The 25,471-nt window shown below is 45.4% G+C and overlaps 1 protein-coding gene across 2 annotated transcripts in view; it reads right to left on the bottom strand.

Annotated features, from left to right (window-relative positions):
- The window catches only part of Snrk (SNF related kinase), a 54,972-nt gene extending 41,953 nt beyond the window's left edge, over positions 1 to 13,019 (bottom strand). The window contains exon 1 of one of the 2 annotated variants that reach the window (XM_057767033.1): positions 12,897 to 13,019. The gene's annotated coding sequence lies outside the window, so the exon portion shown is untranslated. The remainder of the gene's footprint in view (positions 1 to 12,896) is intronic. The other variant, XM_057767034.1, reaches the window with a different exon arrangement.
- Positions 13,020 to 25,471: the final 12,452 nt, after the last annotated feature.

Below are 25,471 nucleotides of genomic sequence, written 5' to 3'. Positions count from 1 at the left end.
CAAGATCCTCCTGCCTCAGCCTCCCACATGCCACTTTTTTTTTTTTTTGGTTTTCGAGACAGAGTTTCTCTCTAGCTTTGGAGCCTGTCCTGGAACTCACAGAGATCTGCCTGCCTCTGCCTCCCAGTGCTGGGATTAAAGGTGTGCACTACCACCACCTGATCACTTCACCATCTTAAAGTAACAGACTCTTCCAGCATAGCTGTACGTATGGAAAGTTTCAGCTTCCAGAGTGAAGGAGGGGCTGCAGGAGCAGCAGCGCCAGCACTGTTAGCTGAAGTGCTCGCACGTTCATGCAGCTCCGTTCCTCACTCAACCCTTGGTCTGCACACTCACCTCTGTTCTAATATCGTGATTTCAATTATGAAAAAATATCTGTTTGGTTTCAGAAAACAATCACCTGTATCTCTCATCTGGTAATCAAGACAGCACAGCTGTGGAGTTGTTCTCTAGGTACAAAGCCAGACACAATTTTTAAAATAAACTGGCAGAAATACACAAGGCAACAGATGATGATTAACAGGGTTAGAGAGGGGTTTTTAACTATTTAAATATTTCTCTCCCAAAAACAAGCTGAATATTTTACTTCATCAAGTTTGGAAAATGCAAACCTGACACAAGGAAAAACTCACCTGCAACCTGTCTTGGAAGACACCAAACCTGACACACTCTTATAAAGCCAACGCCTTAAATGCAATGACTAATTGTTCTGTCTTTGTAGAATAAACTTTTTCTGATGCTAAGCTCTTCAAAATCAGTTCTTTAACAACTACATAACTGAGCCAACGTCTTTCTGAAGAGCAAACATCACTGAAACCAGCCCTTGTAAAGCAGCCTGTGACAAGGCACATGCAACCACATGTGCACACCTAAGCTAGACCTAAACGAAGCAGGCTAAGTCAACAAGTGTTTGGAATACGGAAACTCCTTCTGAGAAACAAGGGCTGGTAGGTGTTACAAGATATACTGATGCTCCCCCAGCTCAAGAGGGCAGAAATGACTGAGCGTGTGGGTGTGGCTGGAGGGAGGAAGGAAGTGTGGGTGGCCCTGCACACGCTTTGCAAGCTGCTGAAACAGTGGTAGAAGAGGCCTCTGCTAACACTACTGTCAGTTTGGAAGCCACGATTCCTCCCGCTGAAACTCACATCACCAACTGCTGCAGTGGGGTCTCGGTGTCAAACATACCTCCTCTATCTCTTCTTCCCTAGGAGAGAGAGGTGACCAAAGACGTCTCTGCGCAAAACTGAACAAACGCACAGATGGCTGAGAAATCAAATCAGGCTACCCTAAGTCTCTCAACATTTTGTTCAGAATATAACATTCCCTCAAACGAGACACTCAATATTCTAGTACACTAAATCTCCCATAGGTACTAACTACCAGAAAAAAAACAAAACAAACTAGGCCAATAGTTCTTCACATTATACAGAAAACCAAAAGTCCTGTTTCTGCAAAGCTAGCCTGACACTGAATTTAACCTTCTTTCCCAAAGAAACAGCTAAGGTTTCTTTTTTCCACAAATATTAAAAACTGAAAATTATAATCCTTACTCATAGGAACAAGCAGACTGAAACACACACCTATAAAGAGACACCTGAAGTCCTGGTGCAGGTAACACTCAGTGAATATTTCCAAGGTGATCTACCTGTTTGCTAAAACCTCATCAACCGAAGTGATACAGCAGCGAGAGGAAGACGGTGACGGAACTCTTCAGCAACACTGGGAACCCCAGTCAGCAAAGTGATCACAGTCCCATCATACACTCTCGACTGCTCTCGTCACCAAAGCAAGCACCACTCCAAGAGTGCACTTCCTCCTCCTGGGAGTGACCACAGCCCACAACAGCTCAGCAGGCCCTAAGTTATGATGGGGGAACTAGAGTTCTGCACTGGGGATGACATCAGGTCAGCAGGCCCTAAGGTACGGGGAACTAGAGTTCTGCACTGGGGGGATGGAGGGTGGAGGGTACTGAAAATTACTGTGGGGTTAGAACAGCTTCAGTCTGCACTCACTAGATGGAATCTCCATGTCATTAAAATTAAGAGTTAAGCCAATAGCTCCTATTAGAAATGTCCTAACAGGCAGTTATACCTCCAAATCCAAGGACGTTGCAAAGGAAGGTAATGCCTACTAAGTCTGTTCTAAGTTTTCTTGTTTTAATTAAAATACATTACATTTCCCCCTTTCCCTATCCTCCCCGCAACCCTTCCCATGACTCCCTTATTCCCTCTCAAATCCAGAGTTCTTCTTTGTGATGGACACACACATTATACAGACACACACACAAACACAACCTGCTGAGTTCATTAAGTGCTACTTGTATGTGTATGGAATATCATTTCTGGGCTGACCACTTGGTAATGGACAACCAAGTAGGGGTCTCATCCCTGAGAAGATGAATTCTCCGGCTCATTCTCGGCACTCCTTAGTTGACTGTAGTTCTTCCTAGGGTCGGACTCGAGATTTCGGAGACCATGACAGAAAATCACCATTGGTCAAACTGCACAAGGCTCAGGGAACAGCACAGGAGAGAGAGCAGAAAGCCTGTGAAGACCAGAAAGTCCACTCTGAGAGTATGTCTGGAAACGACTGAGGAGCTTCACTTGTGACACCTCAAAAATATAGCTGCTAGCATTATCTGTAATAGCCAGAACCTGGAGACAACTTAGATGCCCCTCAACCAAAAAATGGATAAAGAAAATGTGGCACATTTACACATTGGAGTACTACTCAGCAGTAAAAAACAATGACATCTTGAAATTTGCATGCAAAAGGATGGAACTAGAAAACACCATCCTGAATGAGGTAACCCAGACTCAAAAAGACGAATATGGTATGTACTCACTCATAAGTGGATACTAGCTATAAACAAAGGATATTGAGCCTATAGTTCATAATCCTAGAGAAGCTAAGTAATAAGGTGAACCCCAAGAGAAATATATAGAGATCCACCTAGAAAGTCGAAATAGACAAGATAGCCTGACAAAATTGGGAACATAGGGGTGGGGGGGGGAAGAAAGGGTGAAAGGGGAAGAGGATGGGAGAAGGGGAGGGGTGAGGAGAACCTGAGGGAACGGGATAGCAGAGATGGAGGAAGGACAGAGATGAGAGCAAGGAAAGAGATATCTTGATTGAGGGAGCCATTAAAGGGCTAGCAAGAAACCTGGCTCTACCCAGGAATCCACAAGGATGACCCCAGCTAAGACCCTAAGCAATAGAGGAGAGGGTGCTCTGACTGGCTTTGCCCTGTAGTCAGACTGATGAATATCTTACATATCACCATAGAACCTTCATCCAGCAACTGATGGAAACAGAGGCAGAGACCCGCATCGGAGCACTGGACTGAGCTCCCAAAGTCCAGTTGAAGAGTGGGAGGAGTGAGAATGTGAGCAGAGGTCAAGACCATGATGGGTTCACCCACAGAAACAGTCTACCTGAGCTAATGGGAGCTGACCAAGGAACCAGCATAGGTCCAAACTAGTCCCTCTGAATGTGGGTGACAGTTGCATGGCTAGGGCAGACTGAAGGGCCACTGGAATTGGTACCAGGATTTATCCCTACTGCTTGTACTGACTTTTGGGAACCTATTCTCTTTGGATGGATGTCTTGCTCAGTCTAGATATAGTAGGGAGGACTTTGAACCTTCCACAAAGCAATGTGCCTTACCCTGGCTGAGGAGTGGATGGGGAGAGGGGTAAGTGGAAGGAGTTGGAACTTGGACTGGTATGTATAATGAAAAAAGATAGTTTTTCTTTAAAAAAAAATATATATATATATCTGCTAAGCAAGACCTGAACAAGAATGACACCAATAGACTTTTTTTTTTTTTTTATCATGTTCTAAATTTCCTTTTGAGTAGGGCAACTGTAATGGACGCTTAGCCCTTGACAAGACAGCAATGCCAGCCCAGAGGCTTCTCTCAAGGCAGCTACTGTGTGGTTAATGCAGATCAATCTCCAAAGTGCCAGCTTGAGTAATCTTATTCTTGTCTAATCAGATCAAGTTGTAACTGGAACATACAGAGGAGCCAGGCCAGCGCCAATAACACTGAGCAGTGAGGCAGGGCAGAGTCAGCACCTGTGGAGGTGCTCTGACACCAACAAGCCTGTGAGCTACAACATGGGTAAGTTCTTCCACCTCAACAGAACCTGCCTCTTGGCTAAGCATGCCATCCCTTCCCCCTGAGGGTGAGTGAGCTTAAACTGGTGTGGTCACGGATCTGGTACAGGTGCTTACATAACAAATAATAACTTAGACAAAAGCTCACGCGTGGAAATTATTACAAAATAAAAAAGTCAGCCACCATTACACACCTGTCCCAGGAACACAGAATGTAAATTAGAAGTCATGGAAAATTTAAAACAATATTTTAAACCTCCTCTGTTTTAAAGCCTGTATAAACACTGTCAAACTCATTTAAGGGTCTCTGATTTGGGATGGAGATGGCCATTTAAAAACGGTCATAAAAAATGCTGGAGCTGGGCGGTGGTATCACACACCTTTAATCCCAACACTCAGGAGGCAGAGGCAGGCGGATCTCAGTGAGTTCGAGGCCTATCTGACCTATAAAGCAAGTTCGAGGACAGCCATGACTGTTACACACAGAGAAACCCTGTCTTGAAAAACCAAACCAAACCAAACCAAACCAAAAAATGCTGTATCAGAAAAAGAAAACTTATCCACAGACTAAAAGTACTGGCTGATTCTGACTTAAAAGAAATCAACCGGGTGGTGGTGGTACATGTCTTTAATCCCAACACTCCAGAGGCAGGCGGATCTTTGTGAGTTCGAGACCAGTGTGGTCTACAAGAGCTAGTTCCAGGGCAGGCACCAAAGCTACAGAGAAACCCTGTCTTGAAAAAATATGAAAAAAAAAAAAAAAACCCACTAGATTTTTCTTGCAGGGGTAGACCTAAAAGCTAACTTTCACAGTGTATATATCAAAAACCTTAACATAAATGAATATCCTTGATTCAATAGCCTTACTACGAGTTGGACATCCGTAGCTCCACAACCTGAAGTGCTCACAAGTCATCCGAGTGGCACAGGAGAAATTTCACACCACGAAACTAACTTCCACAAACAAAACCTTCGCAAAATTATCTTCAGGATGTGTGTGTACATTGTGCAAGAAACATAAACGAGTTTTAAGTTTAGAGTCGGATCCCACCCTTCAAATATATTTATTCAGACATTCTAAAAATCCTCAAAAAAAAACAAAACAAACAAACAAAAAAAAAACAAAGGGAGTGAACTCCAAAGCTTTTCAGATGAGGGGCAACTGACTTGTTCTAAATGTGTCGAGATAAAGATGACAACAAATATTTTATATTTAATAATGTTGCAATACATCAAGACTCAGAAATAACATAGAAGTCCATAAACACGGAAATGGTAAAATTAACCTACCCAGTAACAACATCACACTGCACAGTACTAAGGACAAGCAGCCCGGAGGCCACGCAGACAGCTCAGCCAGTGCGCTTCTCACATAAGCACCATCGGTGCCCAAAACCCAAGTAAAAAGCTCGTGACTGCACACACATGTACTCCCAGCACCAAGGAGGTAAAAACAAGTGGGTTACAGGGCTTGCTGGCCTGCCGAGCCTAGTCTAACTGGCATGTACCCAAGGCTGACCTCTAGCCTCCACATGCACACACACACACACAATTCATTCACTCATAGCACACATCCTAATTTTTTTTTTTTTTGGTTTTTTTGAGACAGGGTTTCTCTGTGGTTTTGGAGCCTGTCCTGGAACTAGCTCTTGTAGGCCAGGCTGGTCTCGAACTCACAGAAATTCGCCTGCCTCTGCCTCCCGAGTGCTGGGATTAAAGGTGTGCACCACCACTGCCCGGCCCTAATTTTTTAATAGCTATGGGCTTTGTTTGAATGTATATACTGTAAGAATCTAAAATGTTAAAACAGTAATATACTCTTTAAAAATAATTTATTTTCCTTCTTTACAATTTCCTGTTGTTTTAGAATTTATTAATGAATATGTACTGCTTTTATAAACCAAGAAAGATAATTATTAAAAATTTTATTTTCTGTATATAATTATTCATTCAATGTAGCTTTGCAATGAGACAACTATGAACAGGCCAAGTTCCTTGAAAGGCATTATTGAAGGCTGGTCTGCACTGTGCTTTGAGCAGGTACGCAGTTTTTCTGGGCTGGAGGCAGCACCGAGTTACTTTTATTAAGCAACAGTTTGTGCCTTAGAGGAAGACACCAGACCACCCGTCACTAGGAACTTACAAACCATAAAGAAAACAATCCTCCAGAATACCACCAGCAGTTTGTCACAGGGTGAGGAGAAGAACCAACGAAAGGCAGTGGCAACCTCAGACCAAGGCTCCTGAGGAGGTAAACAGAGAAGCAGAGAGAATGGCATTTGCTTGGCTCAGGGAAGGAAACAGTGTTTGAGCCAAGTTATGACTGGGAAGAGGTGAAGTGCACTTTGTAAGCGAAGGAGAAGGAGATGCTCAAGAGTCCTCAGTGGCAACCATTTGCTCTATTTGTTAGTCCAAATGTCATTAATTAAAATGCTGAAAATTCCCAGGAAAGAAAACTTGTCAAGGAGCTGATCTGAGGTCTCAAGAAGTAACCAAGAATAAGATCATCAGAGATTTCAAACTAATTTCAAAACTTCCTAAGCATTAATTTTTGTTACTTTATTAGCTCTCCCATCACCACCATAGATAGTGCTCTCCTCTGCCCCCTCATTCTGTGAGGACAAAGTGAAGTGAATTTTATGGGAAAACCAGGGATGTCTTTATTGTTTTAAATTTTAAAACGTTTCTTCCTGCAACAAATTGCTCATGTGATTCCAGTTTGTTTGGAAGTGGCATAAAACAGTAACCCAAGGAGCGACTGAGGAGGTTCAGCAGGTAAGGGCACTTGCCACCAAGCCTGACCATCTGAATTCAATATTAGAGACAGAACCAACTTCTGCAAGCTGCACTCTAGCTTGCACACATACATGCACAACTGTGAACACAGATGCAAATGTAATTTAAACAATCAAAAAGAGGAATCAGAACTGGGAATTTACGTCTTTTTACGTCTGTTGTAAAATCCTCACCCTGGCCATTGATGGGAAATAAGACAGCAGAGCCACAAAGGCAAGTGCAGGCCCCTCTGCCTCCCAGCTATGCCAGGTGAGGGCTGCCTGGGTGGACCCCACCCAGGACTAGAAACTTCTCTACCATGATGCAGTGCTTCCCTTGTACCCAGGCTAATTCCCAGAGAAACCAAAGTACTAAAGTGGACCTCTGGGGGTTTCTGGTCTCCTCCAACTCTGACACGCCATGGAGAGCTGGTTCGAGCACTCCACTAACCAGAAGAACGCCCAGTGCCACCAAAGGCTCACCTGAGAAGTATTATTAACAAGTAATTTGTGAGCTGTTATGAATGTCTGTTTAAGTTAAGAAAGGAAGTTAAGGGCAAACAACTCTGTAGAAGATAGACTTAGGTCATTCCCGGTCACCTAAACATGGAGCAACTTGAAAACAACATCCTATGACCTCGTGTACATCTGTGCACCAAGAGTCTTCCCAAACCAAACCAGGCCAGCAAGTCAAGAAAAACTCAAGCAAGTTTAAGTTACTTCTTAAAAACTTTATCCTTAACGTACTTTGGAAATCACATTTTTCTGTTTGTTTCAAAAAAGCAGTTCCCTTCTTAAGAGGAGAATAAATCAAGCTCTGAAAGCAGACTAAACACGGTCACTCAGTTTCTCTAGCACTACCATAATCCTTCACGTCAACAAAAACTATTTAACCTGCAGAAAACCATGCAAACCAGGACACTAACTTCCCAACTCAGTCTCTCCGCTCTTCTTTGTGGGGCACATCATCATTAGAGATCCACAATTCTCTACAATACAGCATCACATCTACCTAAGAACACGTTCGCACACTGTCCTAGATCCAAAATGAACTTCCGCAGACAAGTCATCCTAAAAAAACCTAAACTCCACTCTCCCCAACACAGAACAACACGTCAGACGGTGAGCCAATCCCACAGATCACTCGACCTTACCCCCAGCTAGCCACACAGTGAGCAAAGACAACAGAAAGGCACAGACAAGGAGCTGGCAGTGGGTTTAAGATTCCATATTTCAAAGCGTCACTTGGTAAGGTCTTCCTTCCTGCCGTCTCCACAGGTATTCACTTTAGGGATATCTGGTAACTATGCAGTTCCCTCAACACTCTCTACACAGCCAAGTCCCCACCTGGACAGTTCTCCAGACTAGCACAGTAACAGGGTGTGAGAGGGATCTGAGCCACCCAAGGATTCCCTCCCACTTCTCAGCTTCCTCCCTAAGGAGGACTGTAAAGTTAGTTCCCTAACCTACTGTTAAACTCCATAGCAACCACAACAAACTACCCCTAAACAACTCTCCCGGACACCAACCTGGAAGACCTCTGCCTCAGGCCATTTACAGCCTCTTGCAGGGGAAGACATAAAATAATAATAAAAATAATTGGTGGGTTCACAGAAGGCATCCCAGAGAAATCTGCTGTACTTGAGCTACAATCTAAAACCATGATGTGGGAAAGAGGCTTTCAGAAAGATACCTCAGAGAGCTTGCTGTGATGGTACACTATCACAAGCAGAACACAGATCCAAAGGGCTGGGTACCAAATTATCTTTTTCTCAGCTCTGGTTGGCCCTAATTCATGCTTTACCACCAGCTTAAAGGTCCCCACCCAGTCACACACTAGCTCCCTATACAGGCTCACAGCACAACATCCATCATCATCACAACTGTGTGTCACAAATTTGTATGGCTATGTAGTCATTAATCTGCATCCTCACTGACTAGGTACTAATTATATGTGTTTTACTCAGTTCTGTACCCAGGTATAGTATCTGCACCTACAGTAACTGTTAGGTGTAGTATCCACCCAAAGACACCGACTCACTTTATTACATGAACAAACGAGAACAGACATGAGCTGTCAAAGGAGTCTTGGGTGAAGAAACAGCAATCAGATGATAGCTTCAGAATTAGTCCAGGTGCAAAATGAAGATACAACTGGAAGGGCAAAACTGAGCTGGGAAACAGCGAAGAAGACTACTAGAAATGTCTCTGGGTAATTATTACCGATGGCTTAAAACTGAGTGCCAGCATCTGGACAGCGATGGCGGGGATGAAACAGAAGAGACTCACAGAGACAGGACCCAGGAGCACAGTGCTCAGATGCAAGGCAGAGGACGTGTGGAACGAGGGGAGCGAGAGGGAGGTGGTGCCAGCGTCAGAACGGGAATGGAGGACAGCATCTACAGATGCTGGCAGAGTGGAAGATTTCCTTCTAGCTCCAAAACTGTAAGACTGAAAAGCAAGTAAAATCCAGTCTAGCCATATTTAAACAGGTGTGTTTTCCATTAATAGGCTTATGAAAGTCATTTTAATTGACCAGGACACTTTTCGAGTGCACATACTGTATCAGGCATGACTCCCAACCTGGAGATATAAAGACCAAAGCAAAATAACCACATGTCAACAACTGAGAAAATCAGGCCCACTGAGGCTGTGATCTGACCAATTACCATATGTAGTCAATGCTTCTAGACTGCTAACTTCACACCCGGCAATGGTTCAGGCAAACCTGCCATGGACAGATGAAGAGAAATGGATGGACCCTCTCACTTTGCATCTGGGGACACTTACTGCATCGTGTCCCATGGACAGATCATGCCCCATCACGGAGTTGTCTGGGCTGAGCTGCTATTGGCAGCACACTGAGGGTCTCAGTCCAAGAAAGGGACAGAGGCCTGATTCGCACACAAGAGCCTACGTGAGCACAGGGAAAATTCTGGAGGTGCCAATGCCACTTCTCAGGAGGCTCTCAAAGTGACAATGAAGAGATGAGCGTTCAGGACGCAGGTTCTCTCCTACCAATGGCAAGAAATGGTTTCCCAAGGGGTACAAGGCCACAACCCAAAACAGATGTGCAGAAAAGCAGATGAGGAAATGATTCTGTGAAAATAACAGTTTAGATCCAGTCCATCCCAAGCAGACCACACTTCCAGTGCTCACGGATATGACAGCGTGACTCTTCCCAAACCATAACAAAAAGCAAATATACCCCAAGCTGGTGGCACGCCCTCCTTCCTCAACAAATGCTTTGAAGAATGTGCAGTTGTGCTGTGTCTGCCTCAACTCCCTTCTACACAGTCTGAGTTCTCTCACAACTGGTCTCTTCCTCAGCCTTTGAGACTGGCTCAGCCGAGCCTTCTGTGAGGAGCACCCCCTACTGTTCAGGGCCCCGTGTTCTGTGCAGCTGTCAAACTCCTGTCAAGAGCAACCCCACTGTTGGTTTACCTTTTTGTTCCACAATAGCGTCTGGTACCTATGAGCAGAAACGGCCTCCCAAGCAGATAAAGACCCAGGAACACATGGTCAAAGTAAGGCTTGTCCTCCCAAATCTACTGCACATAATGGGGAGCCCCTGCGTTCTAAACAGACAGAAAGGTCTCACTATGGTGGCACCTGCTAAGAAATCTATGCCAGCCAAACTCATGATCCTCCTATCTCAGCCTCCCAAGTGTGAGATTATGTGTGTCTGTTACTCGCTCTTTTGTTCTTGAGAAGTCACACTCACTGTGCAGCCTAGGCTTGACCTGAACTTTGGCCCCTCCTCCTCTGACTCCGAAGTACCATTACAACTTGGTGCTGAATTATTTTCTTACAGAAACATCTCAGTTAAAAACTCTTGTTTGTAGCCGAGACGCTGCAAATTAGGCTGTTAGTATCTATCACCTATGTGTTTAAGTCAGAAAATTCAGGCCATTGGTCCCCTTTTCAGCCTAGACAGTGTAATGAGCCCATCAGTGCCCAGAAAGGTGCAATAGGAAAGAAATTTTAATGTCAGTGGTTAGAACCATAGCCACTCAGTATCTCCCCAAAATTACCATTTTCTATTTAGTTTCACTTTCAACATGAGGGAAGCACCCTCACTGGTGTGGACGTGTCCGGCAAAAACAATGTAAATGCTCTTCAACTTTAACTAAAAGACATTTTAAAGGCTTCCTTTTAGGATTATGTTATTAAAGGCACATGATCACTGAATAAAGACTGGCCCACAAAAGTAAAAAAATAAAAATTAATACAACTTTTGAGTTTTTAGATATTCTAAACCTTCGGGTCTCAACCTGCGGGTCGTGACCTTTTGGGAGTTGAACGGTCCCTTCATTGGGTCACCTAAGACCACTGCTTAACACAGAATTCTCATTACGACTCTTAACAGTAGAAAATCACAGTTATGAAGTAGCAACAAAAATAATTTTATGGCTGGGGTCACCACAACGCAAGGAACTGTATTAAAGGGTTGTAGCATCAGGAACGTTGTTTAAACTAAGGTGTCACACTGCAATCATTCATTAAAATTTACTCAGAACGATATAAAAATTTCCTAACAGGGTGAGAGAAAATTTTGTGCAGAAAGTAAAACAATGACTGGCTGTGCAAAACTTTAAAGACCCAGGGTGGCACGGAGAGTTCCCGATCCCAGAGCCCTGAGGGTGGGAAGTCCGTGCTGTGCTCCGGACTTTTACCCAGCTTCAGTGTGTGACCTTGGGAATGTCCTGCAACTTCTTTCATTCCTAGTTCTGTAAAATGGGTCAATTTTACACCGACAGATAGAAGAACTGCTATGTATTTGGTGTTCTCTCAAAGAAACTTGTCTAATTAGTACGTTTCAACCACCACACACGTACGGAACATTCCACTTCAAGGACTCAATTTCGAGAGAAATATTTAAGCAGACGCTGAAGACAGATTTTTCTGAAGGGAACGGTTTTATAAATGTGGAAAGGGATTGTAACAAGATTAGAAATTAACAAGCTGATTACATAATACGTGACAACCTGGACGTCCAATACACTGATGTGTACAGTGATAAGTTGAGGACCGATTTGGGACAGTGTCCCAGTCCCCACAAAGAATCCAAACTGAGCCTTTTGATGTTGGACAGGAACCTGGGGGGAAGGGGGTCCTGCAGAAGGAGCCTTACACCCGTAGGTCCATCACACTTTTCACCTTAAACCTCACAAGACGCTTCAGCCCTGAGGGGCTTCACCAAGGCTCCCCGGACGTGGAGAATACGCTCACCTAAATGGAAGGGAAAGTAAGAAACCAGACCGAGAGGCCCGATATCTCTTGACTTCCAGTCTTAGGAACCCTGAAGCTAAATTGTCCTCCAAAGCGCACCTGACCCAAACTCATAGCGAAGCTCCTAGACTGTAGCTGATCCGACTGTTAAGAATAACACAACAGCTCGACCAAGCCTAAGCATAAAGGGTTGCCACTTTCCTGGTTCCCGAGTCCAAGCAAAAGGCAGCAAGGTGTTTGTTTTTTTTATTTTAAATGCTTCGGAAAGAAATCAACAGGCGAAGTCTACGGAAAAGAACGGCGTCTCCCAACCCGAAAAAAAAAAAAATCCTAGCAGTCCCCGGAGAGCCGCACTGCTGCCCCTTCCGCAGCCCGGCGCCCTTCGCCACCGACAACCGCGTCCCCTTGCCAGCGTGAGGCGGGGCGGCAGCTCGGCGCAGCAGCCGGACCCCGAGGCCCACGGGGAAACTGAGGCCCGCGGAGCCCGTGCCGCCCGGGGCCCGCAGCTGGCGCGGCGACGACTCCCGTGCTGCCGCAATCCCGCGGCGGCCGCAAGGGCAGGGCCGGACCGCGCGAGGCCCGCAGGCCCGGGGTGGGAGCTCGGGGCCGGGGTGGTGCCGCGGGCCGCGTCCTCCGCGCAGGGCGCCCCGGGCCGAGCGCGCAACTTACTTTCCGCCTGCGGCGGCGCCCGCCCAGCCCCTCTGAGGCAGCCGCTGTGGAGAAGCGCAGGCCCGGCCCACGCTCCCGCCCGGCTCGCCGCACTCGCCCTACCTCAGCCGGCAGGCGGGCATCGGTCCGCAGCGGCCGCGGCGTCGACAACTCCCTCCCGACAGCCGGAACCCCGCACCCAGCGCTAATCATAATACCGAGCGAGCGGCCGGGGGTGCGGCCGCACTGCGCACGCGCGGGGCTTACGTCACCGTGACGAGGGCGACGGGGTGGAGTCTGGTGTGGGGGCGGGGCCTCGGGCCGGGTGGGGCGGGGCTGGCCGGGCGCACCTGCAGGCCGGCGCAAGGACTGCTGGAGGGCAGCCTGGCCCCCGGTCCTGAGCACAGCCCATTCTGGCCTCTGGTCTGGGGTGCTGGGAAAAAATAGGGATTGCACAGGAGGAAGCACCAGGACGATGGACAGCGACAGGATTTAGCAGCTCCAGCTGGAGCTTTCAGGGGACCTCTGAGGGCAGGCATTGCATCTCCAGGAGGAGGGCAGGGAGCACATGCGCTTTATCCCGCTTTATCCCTGAAGGTTCACTCCATCTCCCGTCTAGCTTTAAGCAATAAGAGACAACAAAACAAATATACATATGCACATGCATATATATATATGCACATATGCACAAGCATGCATACACACATGCACACGCATACACACACTGTTTTTTCTTTACTGTTTCTTCTCTCTGGGAATCTATTTGAAGAATTCTGTTGATTTTGCTACTACTTAACAGAAAAGAGCAAAGCCCAACACCTGAATGCAGGCTTGCCTCCAGAGTCAGCAGAAGACCCTGGCCAGGCCAGACAGCCACTGGAAACAGCATGGAGAAGCACACAACAGACATTAGGTGGGCCGTCTGTGGTTCTGCTCCAAGATAACTCAGAAAGGAACCTCAGTGGTAGCAGGACTAGAGGGTGGGGACTCACAGCTGCCTCTTCTGGAAGGATGGTTAGCCACAGAAACTAGTCCTCTGGGGTTCCTGAAGAGGAGTGCGGAGAAGCCAGGCACCAGGTTCTTCCCTGTTGCTGTTCCCGCGGCTTTCCTTCATCCCCTGTAATCCCAGCACTCAGGAGGCAGAGACAGACGGATCTCAGTGAGTTCGAAGCCAGTCTGGTCTACAAAGCGAGTTCCAGGACAGGAACCAAAGCTACAGAGAAGTCCTGTCTCAAAAAAACAACAAGAAGGAAGGAAGGAAGGAAGGAAGGAAGGAAGGAAGGAAGGAAGGAAGGAAGGAAGGAAGGAAGGAAGGGGAGAAAAAGGAAAGAAGAAAGAAGGGAGAGGGAGGAAGAAGGAAGGAAAGAAGAAAGAAGAAAGAAAGAAAGAAAGAAAGAAAGAAAGAAAGAAAGAAAGAAAGAAAGAAAGAAAGGAAAGAAGGAAGGAAGGAAGGAAGGAAGGAAGGAAGGAGAAAGGAAAGGAAGGAGAAAGGAAAGGAAGGTAGGTAGGTAGGAAGGAAGGAAGGAAGGAAGGAAGGAAGGAAGGAAGGAAGGAAGGAAGGAAGGAAGGAAAGTGCCCAGTAAAGTAAGTAAAGACAAAATGAATGTCTTATGTGTCTAAGGCTGCCTCAACTGACCGTTCAAAGAAATCTAAATGGCTTTTAGCATTCTCTCTGTTGATCAGAGGATGACAAAAATCTTTTTCCTTTATTTGTGTATTACTACAGCATCTACTTTGCTTCTTGGAGACGGCTGGGAAGTGGAGTGGATGGCAAGGAGGTCTCTGGGTAATACGACTTTCTGCTGAAATGGGTATGTGTTTAGCACGTGGGAAACCCTCACACTTGGCCTCTGCTCTTTCAGGCTCCACCTCAGCAGAGCTCTGACTTAAGACCATGGAAGGAAAGCATCATTTTAACATGGAAATTCTTTCTTTTTCACTCTTTTTTTTCTTCCTTTCTCTCTATCTCTGTCTCTGTCTCTGTCTCTCTCTCTCTCTCTCTCTCTGTGTGTGTGTGTGTGTGTGTGTGTGTGTGTATAACAGCATCCATGTAGGAGTCAGAGAACAACTCGTAGGAGAGATGAGCTCTGTCCCTCCATCCCTTCACCATGTGGGTCTCTGGAATGGAGTTCGGGTCATAGCAGCAGGCCCCTCCACCTACTGAGCCATCCTGATGGGAGATTCTAATTTAGATACACATTGAGCAAGTGCTCCTAACCCCCAACTTGGACTTGCACAACTCATTCTTTTGCTGAAATACCATGACCTTTCATCTTTGGGAGCTATCACTTTGGGGACACTGTGGCCAACAACAGAGTAAAGTATCACTCTAAAGGGACTTCCCAAGGGAAGTCCAGTGACTTTTACCCTCAAGTCTGTGAGCACAGGACAGTGGTCATAACACATGAGACCTTTAAAATGGGGATATTTATGTTGTTGTGTATAGCACGGACTCTGACCAAAACAATATATTGAAGTGAGTCAAAATTATAGATTGATTTGAATGAAGTCGGCATCAGCTCTCTTCGTGAGATGAGCATACAATGCTGCCCACGTGGCCGTCATTTACCCATCTGCAGGGTTTTCCAGGAGTCTGGGGCACTGCTGACGAGAAGGTGACCCATTTTCAGTCCCATACCTTCCATGTGTTAGTTAACATGATATGATTATGCTTGAGAAATATTTTTAAAAAATATTTAAATACTACCTAACTTGACTTTTAATCACATTTGCTTAGTTTAATGAAGAAACCCCTTCTCGAGTCTGCCCCAAGGCTGTCTTTGTTATACACTGCTTTTTTAATGTTAGGTCTTTTCATGGACTAGTAAGAAGCTTTAATTAGATACACAGTACAAAATGACAAAACGGAGCTTGCAAGCTTGTGTTAGCCTCTGATTCACATCTCAAAAACAACAGAGTGGCAACTATTTAAGGAAGAAGCTGTTTATTAGAAGAAAAACAGAGAGGTGCAATGAATTAGATCGAGATGTGAAAACCAAGCACATTCAGGAAGGATCACTGCTCTATTCTTGACCCCCAAAAGCAGTGTGTTTAACAAGGCTGCCCTATCCAGACAGTATTATTTCCATCAATTAAAAAAAGAACATGTTGAAAGTAAGTATATTTAAAGCAACGCATATTGATTATTCACCTAAAGTGAATATTTTGAGTTGTGATTATTGATTTTTCTCTTACATTTCAACTAGTTATTTTGTACAATAATATATTTCTGAATTTCCTAATGCATTTGTAAATCCTGGCTTCATCCCAGTTCACAGAAATACTTCTTGACTGGGATGGCCTCAAGAGCTCCCCAAAGATTCCTTCCTCACGCTCCAGCATTGGTTAACACCATGGAACTCCTATCCCAGATGTGAGTTAATGCCGTGTGTTTGTGTATGCATTTGTGTGGGTGCATGCGTGTGATCCTGTGTATGTGTGTATATGGGTACATGCATGTGTGTGTTACACATCAGGTGTCTTCCTCAATCACTCTCCACCTTGTATTTTGAGGCAGCATCTCTTATTGAACCTGGAGTTCACCCACCCATTCTGTTGTTGTCCAGGAGGCCCCAGGGATCCTCCTGTCTCTGCCTTCCCCAGAGCTATGCACTATGATGCTTGATTTTGTGCACGGGTTCTGAGGATCCAGACTTAATATCTCATGCGTTCTAATACTTACCGACTGAGCCATCTCCTTTGTAGTCATGGTAATGGTAACTCTCTCAAAGGGTGATGCAAAACAGTGATTCTTTTTATTATTATTATTATTGATTTTTATTGAGCTCTACATTTTCCCCTGCTCCCCTCCCTGCCTCTCTCCTCCCCTACAGCCCTCTCCCAAGGTCTCCATGCTCCCAATTTACTCAGGAGATCTTGTCCTTTTCTACTTCCCATGTAGATTAGATCTATGTATGTCTCTCTTGGGGTTCTCATTGTCTAGGTTCTCTGGGATTGTGATTTGGTTTTATTTGTTTTATGTTTAAAAACTACCTATGAGTGAGTACATGTGATAATTGTCTTTCTGTGTCTGGGTTACCTCACTGAAAATGATGTTTTCTAGCTCCATCCATTTGCCTACAAAATTCAAGATGCTGTGTAGTACTCCATTGTGTAAATGTACCACATTTTCTTTATCCATTCTTCAGTCAAGGGGCATTTGTTTCTAGGTTCAAAACAGTGATTCTTAAACCAGGTTCCCTGTAGCAGCAAAATCCACTTCCCCTGGCTGAATTTTAAATTCTCTCAGATTGACTAAGTCAGAAATTCTCATTTTTCTGTTTGCAGACTGCCAGGAGCTCTTGATAGAAATAAAATCTGAGAGCCACTGTTGATAGGAATGAGGTTAAACTTTAGGCAGTACTAACATACCATAAGCAGTATTTCAATGAGAGTTTTATTAAAACAACACAACATGGTGTCAAAATACAGTTTTATGCCCCCTAAATTACATGTGTATTTTTCTCCTGTAGCAAATAATCACTTGTCCAAAACTTCTATATAGCCTACAAAACCCCTTATGTCCTAGCCCCTACCCTTCTTTTCCTTTCTTTTTTTTCTCTAACTCTTCCCATGCCCCCGCTCTCTCTCACATCCTCAAACCATGTTAAGTTGACCTCAAACTCACAATCCTCTCACCTCAGCCTCAGGGAAAAATTATACGCCCCTGTGCTCACTGCAGTTTCTGTGTGTCTCCCACTTTCCTGCTTCTCAGAAAGAGGTCTGCGCTTTCACCCCAAGCCGTCCTGTCTCTGTTCCTTCCACTTTTTCTCCTGCTTCCACCCTTTGGCTACTTCTAAATCCACATGTAATTTCAAGACCCAGCCACTCTGGAACGGTTACCTCTGCCCTGCTCCAGTCTGAACCAGGAGTTCTCTGGAACTGTACGGCCCATGCACATACCACTTAAAGATACTATTTTGCTTTTCCAATCCAGATGTCTTTCATTTCTTCTGCTTACTTAATTGCCTGGTTATAACTTCCAGCACAATATTAAACAGAGCTGGGGAAAGGGAGGGCAGTTTTGCCTTTTTTTTCCCTCAAACCTACACACACCTGTAGGTTGTCACTATTGAATGTGATGTTTCTTTCCACAGAAGGCTCTTATCTGGTTGATGAATTTCACAGTTTGTTGTGATTTTCATCATGAGTGGAATATTGGGTTTTGTCAAAAGATTTTTCTGTGTGTATTCACTCAGCCATTTGGTCTTTGACATGAGACTTAATCTCAGGGTCGTGGATTCATGTCCCACATTGGGCACCATTATGTAAATTGAGATTGTTCATTTGTTTATTGGCTGCCCAGACCCAAATAATCACAGAGAAACTATATTTTAATTACAGCACTGTTTGTTCTATTAGCTTGGGCTTCTTATTAACTAACTCTTACGTCTTAAATTAACCCATTTCTATTAATTTATGTATCACCACGAGGCTGTGGCCTACTGGTAAGTTTCTGGCATCTTTCTCCTTTGGCAGCTACATGGAGTCTGCCTGACTCTGCCTTCCTTTTCCCTGCTTTGAGTTTAGTTTTCCCACCCAGCTCTATTCGGTCCTGCCATAGGCCAAAACAGCTTCTTTACTAACCAATGGTAATAAAACGTGTTTATAGCATACAGAAGGGAATTCCACCACATCATTTGTCCTTTGTTAAGGTATGTAGCATTGATTATCAAATGTTAAACCAGCCTTGTGTCCCTTGGATAAATCCAGCTTGATTTTTTCTAGGTGTTACTAGATTCAGCTTGTTAATACTCTAGAGGTAATTTTTTGTTTGTGTTCATGTGCTATTTTCCAATGTCTCTGGTCTCACAGAATCAGAAAATATGTGTCTCCTTTTTTTTCTGAAAAAAACTCGTTAACATTTGTCATTATTTCTTCTTTGACTGACCAGTAAAACTACCAGGGCCCAGACCTTTATTTATGGAAAAACTTTGAATTCAGTTTCTTTACTTATTCTGTTCAATCTTTCTGTTTCTCCTCAGATTAGCTTAGATTGTCTGTTTCTGAGAGCGTCACTTACCTTTACCTGAAGGTGTCTAATTTGTTCTTCATGTCATCTCTTAGTAAACCTCTTCACCTCTGGGCTGAGGCGACGTCACTCACTCACTTGCTAAGATTTTTTATTTTGTTTTCTTTGTTTTGCTTTTACTGTTTTCTCCTCATTTCAAGTTTTTATCAATTTCCTTTTTGACTATTATCATCATGATCTGTTAGGGGTTTAATTTGTTTTCTTCTGGGACCCTTTCTTTTCTGAGTTAGTCATTAAAAAGTGCATTTACCTTGAAATTCTGCTTAGCCACATCCCTTACATTTGAGGGGCTGTGGTTCTGTTTCTAGTCCTTTCAAGGAATTTCTACGTTGCCGTGTGATAATCCTCAACCCATGATTTATTTAAAAGTCTGCTGCTTAGTTCCAAATATTTGAGACTTCATAGTTACTTCTGACCTCCAGTTTTGTTATTTTGTCATTCTCAGAGAACATGCTATGGCAATTTTGATTTTCTGAACAATATCGGGCCTACCATTGATAATTCCTTCGTTCTTAAATATGAATGAAACCTGTTACATGAGATGTTGCTTCTAGAATTCTATAATGTTGAAAAAGAAATTATATAATGAACCTCATGTTCCCATGAGTCCCCCACCAACAAGTGGGGGAACAGAAAAAGCTTCTGGTTTGTATGTAGAAGGAGAAATCAGAGAAATTCAAAGCACAAGAAGAGATTGGTGTATCCTTGCTTTAAAGATGGAAAAGCCACATAGGAAGGGACCAAAAGAAAGTTTCTAGAAGCTTTGTGATCCCCTAACCAAGAGCCAGAACTCATGACGTCATTCTTGCAGCTGTGAGGACCTGAATTTCTTCAGCAACCTGAATGAACGTGGAAGCAAACTCTCTCTGGAGCCTCGGACCCCAATCTAATAGCTTGGCTTCAGCCTGGTGACACACTAAACATCAAATATGTGTTTTCACACTGCTAAGTTTGTGGAAATTTATGTGCAGCAATAGAAAATTAATATAATATCGGTAGGTATAGTGTGCACACCTGTAGTCATGGCACTTGGAAGACCCAGGAGGATCAAGAAGTTATGGTCATTGGCTACATAGTGAATCTGATGCCTTCCTGAGCTACATGAGAGCCTGTCTCAAAACAAAAACAAGGTGAGAAGAAGAGAAACAGAAGTAATTTTTTTAAAAGGCAAATATGGTTTTACTCTGTCAAAATTAGAAGTCCTACCTCCGGCAGAATTCTAGATTCTAGATTCTCTTTAGGTCAAAAGCCCCATTCTTTGAGATTTAGATTTCTAGCACCCGCAAGATCTGAACAATGACTGCTCTCACCTCCCTGTCAGCCAAGCTCTGATCAGTGGCTGCTCACACCCTTCCTGTTAGCCAAGGTCTGGGCTTCTCAGTTCACACCTGTGTATCCCCTGGACATTTCCTAAACCTTGTTCAGAACACGGAACACTACAACATCTAGCAAGTACTCAGTAAGCTTGATTTAGTGAGCAAGCAGCCTGGGGGGCGAGATTTCCACATGAGCACAGGAATAAGCCCTTGAGACGGCCAAGTCCTACATCACCTAAGCCTGAAGGATGTAGCCCCAAAGCTTCTCCAGCTCAAGGAGATAGCTTTTAAGTCCCACCAAGAACTTTTTGTTACATCTCATTGGTCAAGTATGTCACATGACCAAATCTAATCTCAAAAGAGACTGAGAAATGTATTTTCAGGTAACCACACACTCCCTCAGCCCAAGCAAGGAAAGGGGGGTTTTGACAAGAAGAGAAGAATGGACTTTGGGCTAAGTGACTCACAGCCTTAATTTAACTTCTAAGTCATGAAAAGGACCAAGATAAGCTTCCAAGAAACTCTCAAGGCCTTTTCCATTGGAACATACCCCAGACAACTGCCTGACTTTACAGAATATGTTTAATATATGTTGCCTCTTTTTCAATTTCATACGAATAAAATCACTCAGCAGGTTCTTCTGTTGTCTGCCTTCACTTACAGACTGAATACTGAGGGCAAAGAAAATGAGATCAGAATAACTTAAGCTTTCTAAGAAGGAGCTTAATAATTAGACTTCAGGAAATCAAGGCTAACAGTGTGACTGTTGGGCAGCCCTTGTTGAGTCCACGGTCATCGGGTACTCTGTCATCCTGAGGAGCCACTGCAGCTCGAAGGCCATGTCTATCAAGATGACTGATCTTTCCCACTACAGACAGGAGGTGACAGGGTGCCTGGCAGTGGAGACCCTGTGGCTGGAGTTGGCATCTGATGAGTGAGCAGAACTGAGCTGAGCCATCTGGGCACAAATGTCATTTCCCGAGAGTAGCCTTGCAAATACAGCTTTACTCATTTCTTGTTCATGATTGTGTGCGTGCATTCCAGTGCACATGTATGTGCAAGTGTGCATGCAAGCGTGTGTGAGGCCAGAGGACAAGCCAACCTGACATTCTTTGGGTCCTACTTGCCTTGGTTTTCACACAGGACTGCTCACTGACCTGAAACATGCTAAGCAGTCTAGGTATCTATCTGGCCTGTCTCTGCCTCCCCACCGCTGAGGTTACAAGCACGTGTTAGCACATCTAGAGGTTTTTTTTACATGGTCCTAGGGAGTGAACTCATCTTCACACTTGAGAGGCAAGCACTTTACTGACCGAGAAATCTCCCAAACCCCAACAAATCTTTCTTAGCTTTCCTACTGTACCTCAGAATCAGAAGCAAAGATACATAAACTTAACAACAATGAAAAGCAGAATAAGGGAAGCGGATGCAGGACTTAAGAACAGCCTCCCAGACCAAACAGTAGCCCTGCATCTACCATCAGCACTAACTCCCCTGCCTGCCGGGGCTGTGGCACCAGAATAATTAATATCTCTCTCTCTCTCTCTCTCTCTCTCTCTCTCTCTCTCTCTCTCTCTCTCTCTCTCTCTCTCTCTCTCTCTCCCAGCCTCCTTTTCTGGGCAGCACATCTAGGTGGAATTCAGCTGCCGGCCAAGGCAGTGGGTTTGGGAATAGCTTTTGTTTTTCTCATACAAAAGGACAGCTGCTGCTGGCTCTGGCCTTCCCTTTTCCTTCCTCCCTGGCTGTGGGCATGCTGCCTGGAACTGGGGCTGCTCTCCTAAAACTGTGAAAGAGGCTGGGAGAATCGCAGTGATGCTGGCTCGGGACCTCATGAGCTGTTGAACAAATGCTAACAGCTGCTTGCTCCAGACTTTGCATTCTGCGTTAAATGGAAAACTCTGTCTCTGTGTTGGCCTATATCTGAAAGCAGTTCTAACCACCACGACCAAGATGAGCTGCCGTATGTCGTGGAGAAGCAGGATAGTGGTACAGTAAGGGTCTCCAGGTCTCAGTCATGTGTCAGGAAGATGACACGTGTGTTTATCGTTCATGAAAGCAAGGGAAATATTAGATGACTATGGCCAGATCAAAAAGACACGGAAATGACGTAAAGGAACTTCAGTTGGCCAAGAAGGAAACAGGAAATAGTTTGAGCACGAAAAAAAAATTGATGATTACGATGTATTGCAAATTAGTCAAAAATGGGTATGGGGGGGGTGAATAGAAGCCTTTCCCTGATTTTCAAAGCAAAGGCCTCAGGAGATGTTCAGTCTATAAAGTGCTTGCCTTGACAGCAAGAAGACCTGGGTTGATCTTCAGAGCCCATGTATAAAATCTGAGTGTGGTGGTGTATGCTCACAGTAGCAGCACTGTGGAGACAGAGACGGGAGAGCCTCAGAGCTCACTGGCTTCCAGCCCCAGACCAGAGAGAGAGAGAGAGAGAGACAGACAGACAGACAGACAGAAACAGAGAGACACAGAGAGACACAGAGAGAGACAGATAGTCAGAGACAGGCAGAAGAGAGACAGAGAGAGACAAAGAGACAGATAGAGTGAGACAGACAGAGAGAGAGAGAGAGAAAGACAGAGAGAGAGACATTGAGAGCCTCTAAGCTTACTGGCTTCCAGTTCCAGACCAGAGAAAGACAGACAGACAGACAGACAGAGGCAGAGAGACAGACAGAGAGAGACATAGAGAGCCTCTAAGCTTACTGGCTTCCAGTCCCAGACCAAAGAGAGAGACAGAGAGAGACAGAAAGACAGACAGACAGAGACAGAGACAGTCAGAGAGAGAGACATAGAGAGCCTCCAAAAATACTGCCTTCCAGTCCCAGACCAGAGAGAGACAGACAGAGACAGAGAGACAGATAGACAGAGAGAGACAGACAGTCAGAGACAGAGAGACAGAGAAAGAAACAGACAGAGAGACGGACAGACACAAAGAGACAGACAGACGAGAGAGATAATGAAAGATGGTACCCGAGGAATGACACTGAGGTTGTCTCTGGCTTCACACCCATGCACACTCGTGTGTACCCATACCTACATACACATGAACATGCTCTCTCACACACACACACCACAACAATTACAAGTTCTTATAGGAAAACTTCAACTCCTAAAGACAGGAGGAGTGACAGATTAGGAAGCCACTACTTTGCAACACCTCCCAAAATGGTCAGCTGGTCACTGACCATCACCAACCACTGGGTGAAGTTAGCTGTTTAGTACAGACAGGACAAGCTGGGAACTGAACTTGTCCTGTTGCTGTCTGTTCCCTTATCTCTTAAAGCAGGACATTCACAAACTCCACAGCTTTTCATGGCATTTCTTACCAACCATCAAATCTCCTTTCCAGGAAACAGAAATGTGAGGCAAATTACACCAGAGGGAGCCCCGTGGTGGGGGTGCTTTGTCAGGTTAGGACAAAGTGGGGAGGAGGGGGTGAGAGTAATTAAAGAGACATCTTGATAGGGGGCCATTCTGGGGTTAGGGAGAAGCCTGGTGCCAGGGAAACTCCCAGGAATCCACAAGGATGACCCCAGGTAAGACTCCTTGTAATAGTGGAGAGGGAGCCCAAATGGCCTTCTCCTGTAATCAGGTTGGTGACTACCCTTATTGTCATTATGGAGCCTTAGTGGAGTATCTGATGGAAGCAGACGCAGAGATCCACAGCCAAGCACTGGGCTGAGCTCTAGGAGTTGAAGAGAGGGGTGAGGGATTATACAAGTCGGGCAGGGAGGGTCAAGATCACGATGGTGAAACCCACAAAGACAACTGAGCTGAGCTGTGGGAGCTCACAGATTCTGGACCAACGGCTAGGGGCTAGAGGGTGGGCACGGTACCGACCTAGGTGACAGTTGTGTGGCTTGGTTTTTTGTGGAACCTGAACCTGTCTCTGATGTGTAAGCTGGTTCTTTGGAACCTATTTCCTGGGTGGGATGCCTGTTCAGCCCTGATGTAGGGGGAGGAGCTCGGTCCTGACTCAACTTGATAGGCCATGCTTTGTTGACTCCCAGGGGAGGCCTGCCCCATCTGAATGGAGACAGAGGAGGAGAGGATGGGGGTGGGGATAGAAGGGAGGTGGGGGAGGAATGGGAGGAGAGGAAGGAGAGGAAACTGTGGTTGGTATATAAAATAAATAAAAGAATGATGAATAAAAAAAAAGAAAAGGAAATCACAGCATCAAAGGAAAAAATTATACCAGAGGGAAAGAGTCAAATCCAAAAAGAGATCCTACAGGAAAACTGTACAATGGGCAAACAGAACCCAAGTCACCATGTCTTATATCCAATGAAGCATAGCACCCCAAAAGATGATATTCCTGGTCTGGAATAGGAACATTTTTTGTGATCCAAAAATGGCAGCTCCTTCTCCTGTATCTGCTGCTTCTGAATCCCATGCCTGGCCCAGGGAACCAATGCCTGACCCAGGGAGCCTATGCCTGACCCAGGGAGCCTGTGCCTGACCCAGGGAACCCACGCCTGACCCAGGGAGTCCAGGCCTGACTCAGGAAGCCCATGCCTGACCCAGGGAGTCCAGGCCTGGCCCAGGGAGCCCAGGCCTGATCCAGGAAGCCCATGCCTGACCCAGGACACCATGCCTGGCCCAGGGACACCATGCCTGATCCAGGGAGCCCAGGCCAGACCCAGGAAGTCCTCAGCCACCAGCCTTGTGAGTACCCTTTTTAATGCCTCCCTTCACCCCAAGCCCAAACACCTTGGTTTTCTCTAAGTCATGCTGGTCCCCTGAGCCAAGTGTTGGCCTGAGGTCACCCTCAATGCTATGTGTCACCTGCCTTTAGGAAGGACTGTTTTTTGAGGTCATCAACGGAAATCCAGCCTACCTGTCTCTTACCTCAGTGGCTCAGGTTTTAACTTCCTTCATGTCTTGGCCGTCAGAGTCACAGTTAGGACTTCCCATCCTGATTAGCGGCCCCTTCGGAACCTTCTGCTCTGGTAATGCATCCCCAGCAGCTGCCATGCTGTTAGGGCGGACCCTTAACGCCACTCTAGCCTCTGAGCTCCTCACCAGGGTAGGAACTGCCAGACTCTCAGCTCTGAGTCCCTGGGGCCTCGCACTTGGTAACCGCGGACTAAACATATGTTACGCTTTAGTAAATGGATGGACTGGGCAGTTGAATAAATAACTCTGAAGTTCAAACACCCCACAGATGACACCTCAACTACCCCACTCGTCAAGACTGGGACCTCATCCACAAGTCTTAAAGGAGTTCTGCTGGAGACCACAGAATAGTCTTCACAGAGTGATTGAAAGGCCTGTGGGAAAGATGGCCTGAGTTATGCGGTCTCCCCAGCTCCTTTTTTAGCTTCCTTTCATCAAGAAGCTGC

Source organism: Chionomys nivalis, chromosome 4, assembly GCF_950005125.1.
Source record: "Chionomys nivalis chromosome 4, mChiNiv1.1, whole genome shotgun sequence".
NCBI classification, from domain to species: Eukaryota; Metazoa; Chordata; class Mammalia; order Rodentia; family Cricetidae; genus Chionomys; species Chionomys nivalis.
The sequence above is the reverse complement of the archived record's forward strand: the minus strand, read 5'-3'. Positions and strand labels throughout refer to the sequence as shown.